Raw genomic sequence first — 15,108 nt, 5'->3', positions numbered from 1 at the left:
TAAGGAGAGCCATGACTTAACTTCTGTAAACTTAAGGCCAAGTCTTCATTCCACCTCTGCCTTAGGCAACAACTCACTTTTCCTCACTTCTTATTAACAAATTGAGGAAAGTAAAATTCTCTCTTCTTGCCAACAAGGTTATGGTAAGAACAAACATCTGAAAAATTGCTTTATAAACTGTGAAACACTGTGCAAATATAGAGTATGCTTGTTACTGAATAGATCAGCCATGTTAGTCCAACTAAAACACGAAGAATAAAATGGATGAGGCAGATTTTAAATTATTTACTATTTCCTACATAACATGAAGTCATTTATCGGCAAGAAGGTCTATGAAGCCCAGTTTCAAGGATGGCTAAGTCTATACTGGTATATTCCACCAATAGCGTTTATAAACATACCTTAGAAACGTACTGTCAGTATAGCTCTTACTCTTCCCAACTGAGTCCTTCTGTGATGGGCTGCTCAGAGCTCTTGATGGCTTGAAGATGAACACACAATTCAGCTGAAATATGTTTCAGAAAGCATCAAGTTACAGCAGTATCTTCATGGCTATCATTAATTGTATAGAGACTAAGGTTAACAGGGACCCCCTGACGCACCTGTCCCTTCAGCTCCACCCTCACTTTCCTTACAAAGATCATGGCATCTGGTCCCATCACTTCATGGGAAATAGATGGAGAAACAGTGGAAACAGTGTCAGACTATTTTGGGGGGCTCCAAAATCACTGCAGATGGTGACTGCAACCATGAAATTAAAAGACGCTTACTCCTTGGAAGAAAAGTTATGACCAACCTAGATAGCATATTCAAAAGCAGAGACACTACTTTGCCGACTAAGGCCCGTCTAGTCAAGGCTATGGTTTTTCCAGTGGTCATGTATGGATGTGAGAGTTGGACTGTGAAGAAAGCTGAGTGCCGAAGAATTGATGCTTTTGAAGTGTGGTGTTGGAGAAGACTCTTGAGGGTCCCTTGGACTGCGAGGAGATTCAACCAGTCCATTCTGAAGGAGATCAGCCCTGGGATTTCTTTGGAAGGACTGATGGTGAAGCTGAAACTCCAGTACTTTGGCCACCTCATGTGAAGAGTTGACTCATTGGAAAAGACTCTGATGCTGGGAGGGATTGGGGGCAGGAGGAGAAGGGGACGACCCAGGATGAGATGGCTGGATGGCATCACTGACTTGATGGACGAGAATCTGAGTGAACTCCGGGAGATGGTGATGGACAGGGAGGCCTGGCGTGCTGCGATTCATGGGGTCGCAAAGAGTCGGACACGACTGAGCAACTGAACTGAACAATAAAACCTTCTTTTTATAGAGCAGCACACCAAAGACTTCATAAAAATTATCTCTAATTGCCAGTGGGATTATACCACGTAGGTATACCTTCTTTTTGCAGGCGCAGAAAGTATAACTTAGATGACTTGCCCAAGGCCAGACCTACAAAGCAGAGATGGAATTCAGATGCCAGGATAAATACCTTACAGATGGATTTTCTCTTGGAGAACTGAAAAGTGTGTTCTAGATACACCTATGTTAAAATTCAGCCTCTATTTAAGACGGAGACAACACCGAGATGATATCGTTATAGGAGGACAGATAGGAAGAGAACTCTGTTGTGCCATGAAGACAAAACAAACTTAAAGTGAGAGTCTGCCTGAGAAGATAGTGTGAAACTTTAGCTGCAGCTTGGCTCAGACGGTAAAGTGTCTGTCTACAATGCGGGAGACCAGGGTTCAATCCCTGGTTTGGGAAGATCCCCTGGAGAAGGAAATGGCAATCCACTCCAGTACTACTGCCTGGAAAATCCCATGGACAGAGGAGCCTGGTAGGGTACAGTCCATGGGGTCGCAAACAGTCGGACAGGACTGAGCGACTTCACTTTCACTTACTTTAGTTTTTAAAGAGGTGCTTCCCCATGTGTCACAAACCTGGCACAGGGCAAGCCCTCAGCAAAGAAACATTCACAAAGGCATGGTCAGTGAGTGAATGAGGTGGCCTGGGAGCTCTGCCCTGTTTTAGAACTGCTTTTCATAGACTACGTCATGTAATTTTTACAGCCCTCTGAGATACACTAATCCTATGTCACTGATAAAGACTTTGAACACCCAGACAAGTCAAACTATTTACTCGAGATCACAAAGCCCCAGAAAGTATATTTCTCATAACATTTGATTATGAACATATTCAAACAGAGAAACAAAACAATGTTGCTGCTGCTGCTGAGTCGCTTCAGTCGCATCCGACTCTGTGCGACCCCAGAGACAGCAGCCCACCAGGCTCCTCTGTCCCTGGGATTCTCCAGGCAAGAACACTGGAGTGGGTTGCTATTTCCTTCTCCAGTCCGTGAAAGTGAAGTCGCTCAGTCGTGTCCAACTCTTAGCGACCCCATGGACTGCAGCCTGCCAGGCTCCTCCATCCATGGGATTTTCCAGGCAAGAGTGCTGGAGTGGGGTGCTATTGCCTTCTCCAAATGGTACACTGAGCCTCTGTATACTCACCACATAGGGTAATGTGCCCTTTTTGTTTGCTTGTTTACATCACTCTTGTGTTTCACTACATTAATTTACAGTTAGAAACATCATGACGTGTTCATCCTAATCGCCACTTTCCCTCTTTAAAAATTTTGGACTTTTTCTTATATCATCACAAAACTCATTTACTCAGACCAAGATGCAATTGAAGGATACAGAAGTTGTCTTTAATTTTTGAGTCTGCTCTGTTCTAAGAAACAACAACATTGATTTATCGAAGAAAACAGAGACTTGTAGAGTGCTTACTTCCTGGTTGGCTTCTTCAGCTCAGCGCTTACTTCAGCTTCTAGCTCCTGCATTTCTGGCGAAGAAGTTACCTACAGACCGTTCTGATTCTACTCACTGTTTCACAGCAGAGCCTGGGCGCTGGCTTCATCGTTTCCTGGGCCTGTGCTTACCAACAAACTCCCTTCAGCCTCTCTGAGCCTCAGTTCACTGTTGGCAAGGTGAGCGATGGTTCTCAGACTGCCTTTCTGCCCCAGCTTCCCCTCCCCTCCTCCCTCCTCTCCCCCCTCCCCCTCCCTCCCTCCCCCCTCCCCCCTCCCTCCCCCCTCCCCCCTTGCTTTTCCCTTTTCTGCTCCCCTCCCCTAGGCCCCTCCGCACTCTTCTCTGGCCGGGACCCCCCAGAGCCTGGCCGTGGCCTTATCCAGGGGCAGGACTCAGAGAGTGCAGACCCCGGACTTCCTCCAGGCCCGCAGGCCAGCTCCCACCCGCAAACTGCGTGATGGACGCAGCCACTGAGATAACAGCCCGTACCTTCTGGGCTCCCCACACGACCCGTCTGCCCCAGCTCGGCCCAGCCCTTTCCTACCGGCCCCGGGCCGGGGCCCTGCCTGGCCGCCCAGGGCTCGGCCCGCTCGCTGAGCCCCTCGCCCAGGGCTAGGGTGCCGCGCCCAGGTGTCTGCTCCCTTGGGAAGCGCAGTCCCCTCAGCTCCGCAGGCTTTGCTCAGAAGGGCAGTCCTGGAGGGAGGTGGGCTAAGGTTTCGGAACTGCTGACTTTCGAACCGTTGCTCAGCGGTCCCTTTGGAGATTTCCTCCCGGCTTCTTTCAGCCTAGGCCTCCCGCCCACCGCTCCCCACCCCGGCCCCTGCCTCTCCGGGTTCCTCCATTCTTTTGACAGCTGGGAAAGCTGAAACAGGATGGTTGGAGACACTTCACAAGCGGAGCATTTGAGGCTCAGCTCCGCCCGCTGGGGCGCACGGCGGACGCGGCGGGTGGGTGGGGGCATCGGGGCCGGGGCCACCCGGGCACTTTCCTGGGGTGTCCTTCCCAGCAGCCGGGATCGGACCCACGACGAGGACAATTGGGAAGAAACCGCGGATGCAGGGGGCGTGGACGACCTCGTCACAAATCGATTCTCCAAATGTGCCTCTGAAAGTGCAGACGTTTACCGGGAGTGTGCATCTCAAAGCTGGCCGTCACACATCTCTGTCCGAAAGGGCTTGCTTGCAGTATTCCACCCTGTGATTGAGAAGGGATCGAAGTCGCAAAGCTGACAACTTGGATGCAGTTTGACAGAGGAGTCTCCGCTGTATATAAGATGACAGGGTTGAAGAGTGTTATTGGTGATTACAATCTGTGTGATGTTTTGGGCGAACTGGACTTAACGTGCATTCAATACCCTTAAAGCAGTTTGTTACCGCTTCCTCTTCTGTGAGTCCTCTGGGGTTTGGATAGAGTAACTTTTAAAAGGGCAACAGCAACAATGAAACCAACTTGGGCAAAAGTTTCCACCTCTTACTGTCCTCCTCTGAAATCATTATAGGTTTCTGGATCTCTGAGAGTAGAGAGTGCAACAATCACCAGAGAATTAGTATCCAGCCGATTCTTTTATTTTTTTATTGTGGATTCTGAAGCAGCAAATATTTAGCGACAAGTAAAACGTAATAAAGAATGTAGCTGTTTTAGTTTCTAAGTAGTGTGGACTAGTTTGTGACCCCCCATGGACTGTAGCCCCCCAGCCTCCTCCATCCCCGGATTTCTTCGCAGGCAAGAACACTGGAGTGGGTTGCCAGTTCCTCCTCCAGGGGATCTTCCCAAACCTGCATCTCTCCTCAACTGCAGGTAGATTCTTTAATGCTAAGCCACCCATAAAGAATACTAGGGTTGAAATTGCTGAACGAGCTGAGCTATCCTGATGACTTCTAAACACTGAACAGCATCCTGGTTTTGATCTGACTTATTAATACTTGATAGGATTTGAGATATTGAGATATTGTCTGGAAATTAAGAAATTTGAGATATTGCATGGAAATTGAGAAATGGATCTCAGAATACTATGAACATGAGTGAAGTCATCCTTTTTGAAACAAGCACTGATATTGCTGAAGCCACTACTTGTAAAGTGAGAAGACCTCTGATGGTAATAAATACAGCCAGTTAGTCTACTGAGAATGTGTGCAAATGTGAGTCATTTCCTGTGGTTTTTCACTTCCTTCTTCCTCTCCTTCTTCTTTTTATTTTTGCCTTTTGCCCATTTCACAGAGAAGAAATCAGGTAAATTTCCTAGAGGCCACAGAACTAGTTGGAAGAGAAAAGAGTTTTAAGGCTTTAACTCTCAGAGCCTCACAGCCTTCTGGAGCTCTGCGGAGAGGTGAGGTACCCTTCAGGTCCTCCATTTGCGATTTAAAAGATTGTCCCAGACCAGAGATTCCCCAACTTTTAGAAATGCAAATTCACAGAGCCCACACAATATGTTATGGTTTAACAAGTCTTTTCCATATCACCGCGGTGAGGGATTTCCCTGGGGGTCCAGTGGTTAAGAGTCCATGGTCCCAATGCAAGGGGCCCAGGTTTGATCCCTGGTCAGGGATGTAGATTTCCCAGGCCACAACTAAGCACTGAGTGCCATGACTGAAGATCTGGTGTGCTACAATGAAGATCAAAGATCCCGTGCACTGAAACTAAGACCCAGCATAGCCAAATAAATAAATAAATATGAAAAAATATATTACCCTAGTACAAAACTCTGGATTAGATCATCTTTATTCATTTTACTTTCTTATTGAAGTAGAGTTGGTTTACAATATTCTATTAGTTTCAGGTATCTAACATAGTAGTTTGTGCTTCTTGAACTATCCCTGTCTTGCCCCTTCCCCCTTCCTTCTCAACACTAGTAACCTCTAGTTTGATCTCTGTACCTGTAATCTGCCTCTGTTTTCTTATACTCACTGTTTGTTTTAGGGTCCACATATAAATGACATCATACGGTTTGTCTTTCTCTGCCTGACTTCACTAAGCATAATACCCTCTAGATCCATGCACGTGGTTGCAAATGGCAGAATTTCAATCTTTTTTATGGCTGAGTAATATTTCAATATATATACCACATCTTTACCCATTTGTCTGTCGACATAGATTGCTTCCATATCTTGGCTATTGTAAATAACACTGTCATGAACACTGGAGGACACATATTGTACCTTTTCAAGTCAGCGTCTTCATTTTGTTTGGATATATGACCAGCTGGATCACATGGCAGTCCTATTTTTAGTTTTTGAGGAAACTCCGTACTGTTTCCCATAGTGGTTGCACTAATTTAGATTCCCATCAACAGCGTACAGTTCAGTTGTCTCTCAGTCGTGTCTGACTCTTTGCGACCCCATGGGCTGCAGCACACCAGGCTTCCTTGTCCATCACCAACTCCTGGAGCTTGCTCAAATGCATGTCCATCGAGTTGGTTCCCCTTTCTCCACATCCTCACCAATATCTGTTATTTGCAGACTTAAAACTCATGCATTTATTTATTTATGGCTGTGGGAGAGCTTTCTCCAGTGGCAGCAAGTGGAGGCTGCTCTTTCTCGAGGCACTCAGGCTTCTCACTGTGGTGTCTTCTCTTGTTGCAGAGCGCGAGCTCTAGGTGTGTGGGCCTGGGTAGTTGCAGCACCTGGACTCAGTAATTTCTGTTCCCCATCGGCTCAGCAGTTGTGGTACATGGGCTTTCAGGTGCTCACAGCTGTCCCCTGCATTAGCAGGCAGATTCCTGCCCACTGTATCACCAGGGAAGTCCCTGTTATTTGTAGACTTTTGATGATAACCATTCTGACAGGTACCAGGTGATATCTCATTGTGGTTTTGATTTGCACTTTACTGAGTATTACTGATGTTGAACATCTTTCCATGTGCCTATCAGCCATCTGTATATCTTCTTTTGAAAAATATCTATTCAGTTCTTCTGTCATTTTTAAGTCAGGTTGGTTTTTTTTTTTTTTTAATACTGTATTATATGAGCTATTTATATATTCTGGATATTAACCCCTTATCAGTCATATCATTTAAAACTATTTTCCCCCATTCAAGTAGGGCTTTTTTTTTTTTTTTTTCATTTGTCCATGCTTTTGCTGTGGAAAAGCTTTAAGTTTAATTGAGTCCGATTTGTCTCTTTTTGCTTTTGTTTCCTTTGTCTTCGGGGACAAAGTAAAAAAAAAAAATACTGCACCAGTTTGTGTGGGTTCCATCATCCTTAAAGCCAGTTGCTAACGAGCAAACATTGCCCTGCTCTCTATGTCAGGTACTGTTCTATGTTCTCAGTTCAGTTCAGGTCGGTCGCTCAATTGTGTCCGACTCTTTGCGACCCCATGAACCGCAGCACGCCAGGCCTCCCTGTCCATCACCAGCTCCCAGAGTTCACCCTAACTCAGGTCTATCCAGGTCTATCAGTCGGTGATGCCATTCATCCATCTCATCCTCTGTCGTCCCCTTCTCCTCCTGTCCCCAATACCACCCAGCATCAGTCTTTTCCAATGAGTCAACTCTTAACAATGTTTAAATCCTCACAGCACCTTTGCAAAGTGGGGACAACTTTTAGCACCCCCATTTTGCAGAGGAAGAACCTGGCCTCAAGGCTTTCACCTCTAGAACTTTGTTCCTTCCTGTTGTTAGCTCAGTCCCCGGGACACCACCCCACCTCAGCCCTTTCCCATCCAGTCTGTTCCACTTCGGGCAGTCTGGGATTGGTTTGGCCTCTTGGGGCTGACTCAGCCTCCTTTCAGTTTACTCATGACCTGCCTCACCTTCACCAGGTAGTTCAGTTCAGTTCAGTCCAGTCACTCAGTCATGTCCGACTCTTTGCGACCCCATAGACTGCAGCACTCCAGGCCTGCCTGTCCATCACCAACTTCCGGGGCTTGCTCAAACATATATCCATTGAGTCAGTAGGTGGAGGAGGTCTTAAATACCCATTTCACCATCACTAGTGATACCGCGGATTACTGTAAAAATGGAAAGGGATTCTTGGACCAGAATTAAGGAATTTACCTGCATTAACTCAGTGGTGCTGGTCACTCAGTCATGTCGGACTCTCTTGTGACCCCGTGGTCTGTAGCCTGTGAGTCTCCTCCGTCCATGGAACTTTCCAGCAAGAATACTGGAGTGGTTGCCATTTCCTTCTCCAGGGGATCTTCCTGACCCAGGCAGGTTCCTTCTTTACTGTCTGAGCCACCAGGGAAGCCCAAATATAATTTAGATGCTATGTAAATAGTTGAAGATGAGTGGCAAATTCAAGTTTTGCTTTTTGGAATTTCACAGAATTTTTTTTTCAAATATTTTCCACCCTTTGGTTGAATCTATGGATACGCAGATACATAGGACCGACTATGTTTTCTTCTTTCCAAATACCTGCAAAGTATTTCTGGCCCTGAAAAGAGTAGGCTGAGTCCTTAGATACATTTTAAGTTATATTACATATATAATATATTACATATTCAGAAGTTTCTTTTCCTCCTTAAACTTTGTTTTAATGCGTCCCCAAATTCTGTAACAGAGTTTTGGCCAAGCTGTCTCCATTAAAAAGTACTGATTCAAAACTTCCACACACAAAGCACATGGGCCACAAAACACCAACCTTTCCTTCCTAGCCTTTTTATAGTAGCAACAACAGCAAAAGCAGTCTGGTGTCAAAGCCAGTTGTAGACATTTTCTATGCCCTGAGGGCTTCCCTGATAGCTCAGTTGGTAAAGAATCTGCCTGCCATGCAGGAGACCTTGGTTTGATTGCTGGGTCGGGAAGATCCCCTGGAGAAGATATAGACTGCCCACCCCAGTATTCCTGGGCTTCTCTTGTGGCTCAGCTGGCATGGAATCTGCCTGCAATGCGGGAGACATGGGTTCAATCCCTGGGTGGGAAGATCCCCTGGAGAAGGGAATGGCTACCCACTCCAGTATTCTGGCCTGGAGAATCCCATGGATTGTATAGTCCGTGGGGTCACAAAGAGTCGGACAGGCTGAGCGACGTTCCCTTTCATTTCTATGCCCCGACACCTGGCAGTTGATGTATTTTCCCACCCTCTCCTCCCTTGCAGGCAATACTGCAAACAGCTGAACCACATGATTGCAGTGATAGACTCAATAGCCAGCTTTCACGGTGAGTGGATGTCTTTTTGCTGTTTTTCAGTCTCTCAGTCGTGTCTGACTCTTTGCAACCCCATGGACTGCAGCACGCCAGGCTTCCCTGTCCTTCACTGTCTCCTGGAGTTTCCTCAAACCCATGTCCATTGAGGCGGTCTTTTAGTTCTACTTCATTGTCCAGCTGACCAAGCAAACAAAAAGGGCTGCAGCCAATATGCTCAATGAGGCTGGACGGACATGTATTTCACCAGCAAGATGTGGGCCATTTTCTGATCTTCCTTCTTTTCTGCCCTTTGCAAGGTTGGATGAAGTCCACAAGGATTGTGCAGCAAAGACAGGAAGGAGAGTGCTGGAGGAACCCCCCCCCCCCCAATAGGGGCCTCATCTTTAGCTGGTTTATATGGGGCTTTACCCGGGACTCAGTGGTAGAGAATCTGCCTGCTAATGCAGGAGACTTGGGTTCACTCCCTGAGTCTGGAAGATCCCCCTGGAGAAGGAAATGGAAATCCACTCCAGTATTCTTGCCTGGGAAGTCCCATAAACAGAAGAGCCTGGCAGGCTACAGTACATGGGGTCAGACATGACTGAGCGACTGAACAGCAACAAGATGGTTCCAGCACAATTATCTGTTGGGTTAGGATTCCCATGAGCGTGCTTTATGGGTTCGCTGTTCCGCATCTCTCAATGACCTATGTCTAAGAACTATCCTAGGGTCTATGTCTCTGATTTCTGTATAACCCAGTGATAGGCTATACCTACAGTTTTCGTGGAGAATGTTACTAGAACCACTTAGAACCACTGTTTGTCTGGCCCACTCAATTGGACCCATCTTTGGTTCAGAGGAAGGGGTAGTGGTCACAAGGCAGGCATGCACAAGCAGTGGCATGGGACATTGAGAGAGGCGGTCTTCACCTGTGTACCAGTTAAAAAAAATAAGTCTGAGGATCTGATTCAGCTAATTTGGAGCTTCCCTGAATAATGTTCAGTGTAGATGTAGTTGCAATGTCAGGATCATGTGGTTTGCAATCTTTGAGTGTGGTTGCAGCAGGAGGAGCCGTGGGCTTCCAGGATTTGCCAAGAGGGCCCACCGTTCTAAAAATGCCTTCGAGTGTCCTTCTGGCTAAAGCTACAGCATGCTTTTGTTGTGAAGTTGTTCTTTTCAGTTTCAGTAAATACTAAAGCAGGAAATGTCAGTCCACATGGCCTGGCAGAGAAAGAATGAGTCAGACGTTGAGAGAACCTAATTCTCTGTTATTCAAGTCGTTGTTAGGAAAGAATGCTTGCCTGTTGAATAAGTACTTTGGACTCTTGGATTATTAATAATTATAACCCAGTAAATAATTATCGTGTGTATCTCATTATTATTATTTATTTTGGGCTGCCCCCGTCTCTGTTGCTGCATGTGGGCCTTCTCTGGTTGTGACCAGTGGGGGCTACTTTCTAGTTGCAGGGTGTGGGCCTCTCACTGTGGTGGCCTGGGCACATGGGCTTGTTGTCCTGCAGAACGTGGGATCTTCCCAGATCAGGGATCGAACTTGTGTCCCTTGCATTGGTAGGAGGCTTCTCAACCACTGGCCCACCAGGGAAGTCTTCACATATTGGTATTAGATTAGATTAGATTAGATTAGAAGAATATCATTATTCTTAGATTATCATTATTAGTGAAGAATATCATCACATTTTTTCTCATCAAGTCTGCCTCTCTGCCAATTTTCTTGATAGACTTCCCATAAAAGCTCTTTCAAGTCTAAGATTTCATTTTTTGGTAGCAAATCTTGTAGGGGGAAAAAAATGAGACTCAGGATAAAATAACCTTCCTCCAAAGAGACGTTGCCATTCATTCTGGGAGATGGCTGGGTGGGAGTCACTAACCTAACCTAGGCTGTGCTGTGCTGTGCTTAGCTGCTTCAGTCGTGTCCGGCTCTTTGCAACCCCATGGACTGTATGTAGCCCCCCAGGCTCCTCTGTCCATTGGGATTCTCCAGGCGAGAATACTGGTGTGGGTTTCCACGCTGTCTTCCAGGGGATCTTCCCAACCCAGGAATCGAACCCAGGTCTCCCGCATTGCAGGCAGATCCTTTATTGTCTGGGTCACCAGGGATCGTCCAGGTTAGATCACCCTAACTTAGTTGGGGTCGAGAATGTTTTCCGACTTGAGTCGCTGTGAAGGTTGGGATATTTGGGGGACATTCTTATACTGACAGGCAATGTTTTGTTCCCATATAAAATTTTGCCGTGTTTACTAGACCCCTCCACCACTTGATAGGCCTTAAATTCTAACTCTTGCCTCTGCTTCCCTCAGCTTCATGATTTGTTTCAAATGTCTGGTTAGCTAGTCAGATGCTCAACCACCTCCTCTGAAAATAGCAGGTGCCTCTAAGGTAAAAGCAACATGAACAACAGAGCTCACCCTTTGAATCTACTATCTCACTTGAATATTGGTCCTGTACTTCCTCATAGTGCTTTGATATCTTCACACAAGTGTTTCCTATTTTTTTGTCTGTATTTTCAGGTTATTCAGTGTGCCTGCATGTGTATGCAGGGTGGGAAGATTGGTTTGAATACCCATTCCACCAGTACCAGAATTCTGAGACTAATCTTTCATGTTGTTAAATTCCAATAGCGGTTAACTTCAAAACCTCTCCTGTCTTATACGTGAAATTTAGAACCTTCATTTACAAAGGATAAGCTTCCTAGAACTGTAGTTACAGTATTTGGGAGGCTTCTAAGACTGGGAAAATATCAATCACTAATGTTGAGAGAAGACTCTACATGTGGACATCACCAGATGGTCAATACCGAAATCAGATTGATTATATTCTTTGCAGCCAAAGATGGAGAAGCTCTATACAGTCAGCAAAAATAAGACCGGGAGCTGACTGTGACTCAGATCATGAACGCCTAATTGTCAAATTCAGACTTAAATTGAGGAAAGTAGGGAAAACGACTAGACCATTCAGGTATGACCGAAATCATCCCTTACGATTATACAGAGGAAGTGAGAAACAGATTCAAGGGATTAGATCTGAAAGACAAGTGCCTTAAGAACTATGGACAGAGGTTCATGACATTATACAGGAGGCAGGGATCAAGACCATCCCCAAGAAAAAGAACGGCAAAATGGTTGTCTGAGGAGGTCTTACAAATAGCTGTGAAAAGAAGAGATGTGAAAGGCAAAGGAGAAAAGGAAAGATATACCTATTTGAACGCAGAGTTCCAGAGAATAGAAAGGAGTGATAAGAAAGCCTTCCTCAGTGATCAGTGCAAAGAAACCGAGGAAAACAATAGAATGGAAAAGACTAGAGATCTCTTCAAAAAAATTCAAGATACTAAGGGATATTTTCATGCAACGATGGGCATAATTAAGGACAGAAATGGCATGGACTTAACAGAAGCAGACAATATTAAGAAGAGGTGGCAAGAATACACAGAAGCACTATACACAGAAGATCTTCATGACTCAGATAATCACGATGTGATCACTCATCCATAGCCAGACATTCTGGAATGTGAAGTCAAGTGGGCCTTAGGAAGCATCACTATGAACAAAGCTAGTGGAGGTGATGGAATTCCAGTTGAGCTCTTTCAAATCCTAAAAGATGTTTCTGTGAAAGTGCTGCACTCAATAGGCCAGCAAATTTGGAAAACTCAGCAGTGGCCACAGGTTGGAAAAGGTCAGTTTTCATTCTAATCCCAAAGAAAGGCAATGCCAAAAAATGTTCAGACTACCACACAATTGCCTTCATCTCACACACTAGCAGAGTAATGCTCAAAATTCTCCATGCAAGTCTTCAACAGTACATGAACCAAGAACTTCCAGATGTTCAAGCGAGGTTTAGAAAAGGCAGAGGAACCAAAGAACAAATTGCCAACATCCATTGGATCATGGAAAAAGTAAGAGAGTTCCAGAAAACCATCTACTTCTGTTTTGACTATGCCAAAGCCTTTGACTGTGTGGATCACAAGAAACTGTGCAAAATTTTTAAGAGATGGGAATACCAGACCACCTGACCTGTGTCCTGTGAAGTGTGTATGCAGGTCACGAAGCAACAGTTAGAACTGGATATGGAACAGACTGGTTCAAAATTGGGAAAGGAGTACCTCAAGGCTGTATATTGTCAGCATGCTTATTTAACGCATATGCCGAGTACATCATGAGAAATGTTGGGTGGGATGAAGCGCAAGCTAGAATCAAGATTGCTGGGACAAATATCAATAACCTCAAATATGCAGATGACACCACCCTTATGGCAGAAAGTGAAGAAGAACTAAAGAGCCTCTTGATGAAAGTGAAAGAGGAGAGCGAAAAAGTTGGCTTAAAGCTCAACATTCAAAAAACGAAGATCATGGCATCTGGTCCCATCACTTCATGGGAAATAGATGGGGAAGCAATAGAAACAGTGACAGACTTTATTTTTTTGGGCTCCAAAATCGCTGCAGTAGGCAACTGCGGCCATAAAATTAAAAGATGCTTGCTCCTTAGAAGAAAAGTCATGACCAACCTAGTTGGCACATTAGAAAGCAGAGACATTACTTTGCGAACAAAAGTCCATCTAGTCAAAGCTGTGGTTTTTCCAGTAGTCATGTTTGGATGTGAGAGTTGGACCATAAAGGAAGCTGAGCACCGAAGAATTAATTAATGTGTTTGAACTGTGGTGTTGGAGAAGACTCTTGACAGTCCCTTGGGCTGCAAAGAGATCCAACCAGTCCATCCTAAAGGAAATCAGTCCTGAATATTCATTGGAAGGACTCATGCTGAAGCTGAAACTCCAATACTTTGGGCACCTGATGTGAAGAAGTGACTCAATGGAAAAGACCCTGATGTTGAGAAAGACTGAAGGCAGGAGGGGAAGGGGACAGCAGAGGATGAGATGGTTGGACGACACCACTGACTCAATGGACCTGAGTTTGGATAAACTCCAGGAGTTGGTGATGGACAGGGAGGCCTGGCGTGCTGCAGTCCATGGGGTCGCAAAGAGTCAGACACGACTGAGCAACTGAACTGAACGGAATCTTGAATGACATTCTCTCTGCTGCTCCCGTCTGGTAGGAGAAAGCTAACAAATTTCTCTCATGCCCTATGCTTCACTGCAGTGGTCCTGTTAGTGTGTTAGGGTTCCCCAGTAAAGCAGAACCAACAGGATATGCACATTTACTTATTACAGGTAATTGGCTTAAGAGATAATGTACGAATGCATGTATGCATTTATTATGTTATTGGCTCACATGTTTGTGGACGCTGGAAAGCTCCAACATCTGCCGGTGAACCTGCAAAACAGAGGCCTGAGATATCCCATGGTGTGTTCCACTCAGCGTCTGAAGTTCTGAGAACAAGGCAGGCTTGAGACCCAGGAAGAAATGACGTTTCAAGTCCAAAGGCAGGAAAAATCCAGTGTCCCAGTTCAAAGACAGTCATACAGGAAGAATTCTCTCCTAAATCGGGTGAGGGTCAGTCTTTTTGTTGTATTCAGACTTTCAACTGATTGGACGAGGCCCACCCATATTAAGAAGGGCTATCTGCTTTAATCTTAATCTTATGCAAAATCACCCTCCCAGAAAAACCTAGACTAACGTTTGACTAAATATCCAGTCACCTTGTGGCCCACTCAAGTTGACATACAACATTAATTGCCACACCAGATTTAAAGTTACTATGATCTGAAGGTAATTTGCAGAATATGTGAGAAAAAAGTTTTATGCAGGAAGAATTTTTAGAATTAAACTCCATCATCAAAAAAACAGGGGATATTTGTGGGAGAACATTTTAAAGTTAATTCAAAAAGATGGGAAATGATGTTGGCTTAGTACTTTGAAATGGTATACTTTCCAGAGATTCTGTATTCAACACTAGGTTACAGGAAGCCAGAAGGATTTATACTTAATTTCATGATGCTAATGAAAATGAAGATCAGATACTGACCCATAGTAAATATAACAGGAAGACCAAATATCCCTTGACACCATGTAGGAAGTAGCAAAAAGTCCAAACTGAATATAATCAACCCTCTAGATCTAACTACCAGTTTACAGGAAATACAGGGAGTACAGCTACACATTCAGTGACATGATAGAGATGAAAGAGTGGAGTCCAGAATGTAGAATATTCTACAGGACACATATGACCTAGTTTCTCCAATAAAGAAATGTCTGAAAAAGAGAGATAGGAAGCGGGAATTTACACATTAAAAGCAACTCAAGAGACTTACATGACCAAATACAATGTGGAAAC

The sequence above is a fragment of the Budorcas taxicolor genome, chromosome 15 (genome assembly GCF_023091745.1).
Source record: "Budorcas taxicolor isolate Tak-1 chromosome 15, Takin1.1, whole genome shotgun sequence".
Classification (NCBI taxonomy): Eukaryota; Metazoa; Chordata; class Mammalia; order Artiodactyla; family Bovidae; genus Budorcas; species Budorcas taxicolor.
The sequence above is the reverse complement of the archived record's forward strand: the minus strand, read 5'-3'. Positions refer to the sequence as shown.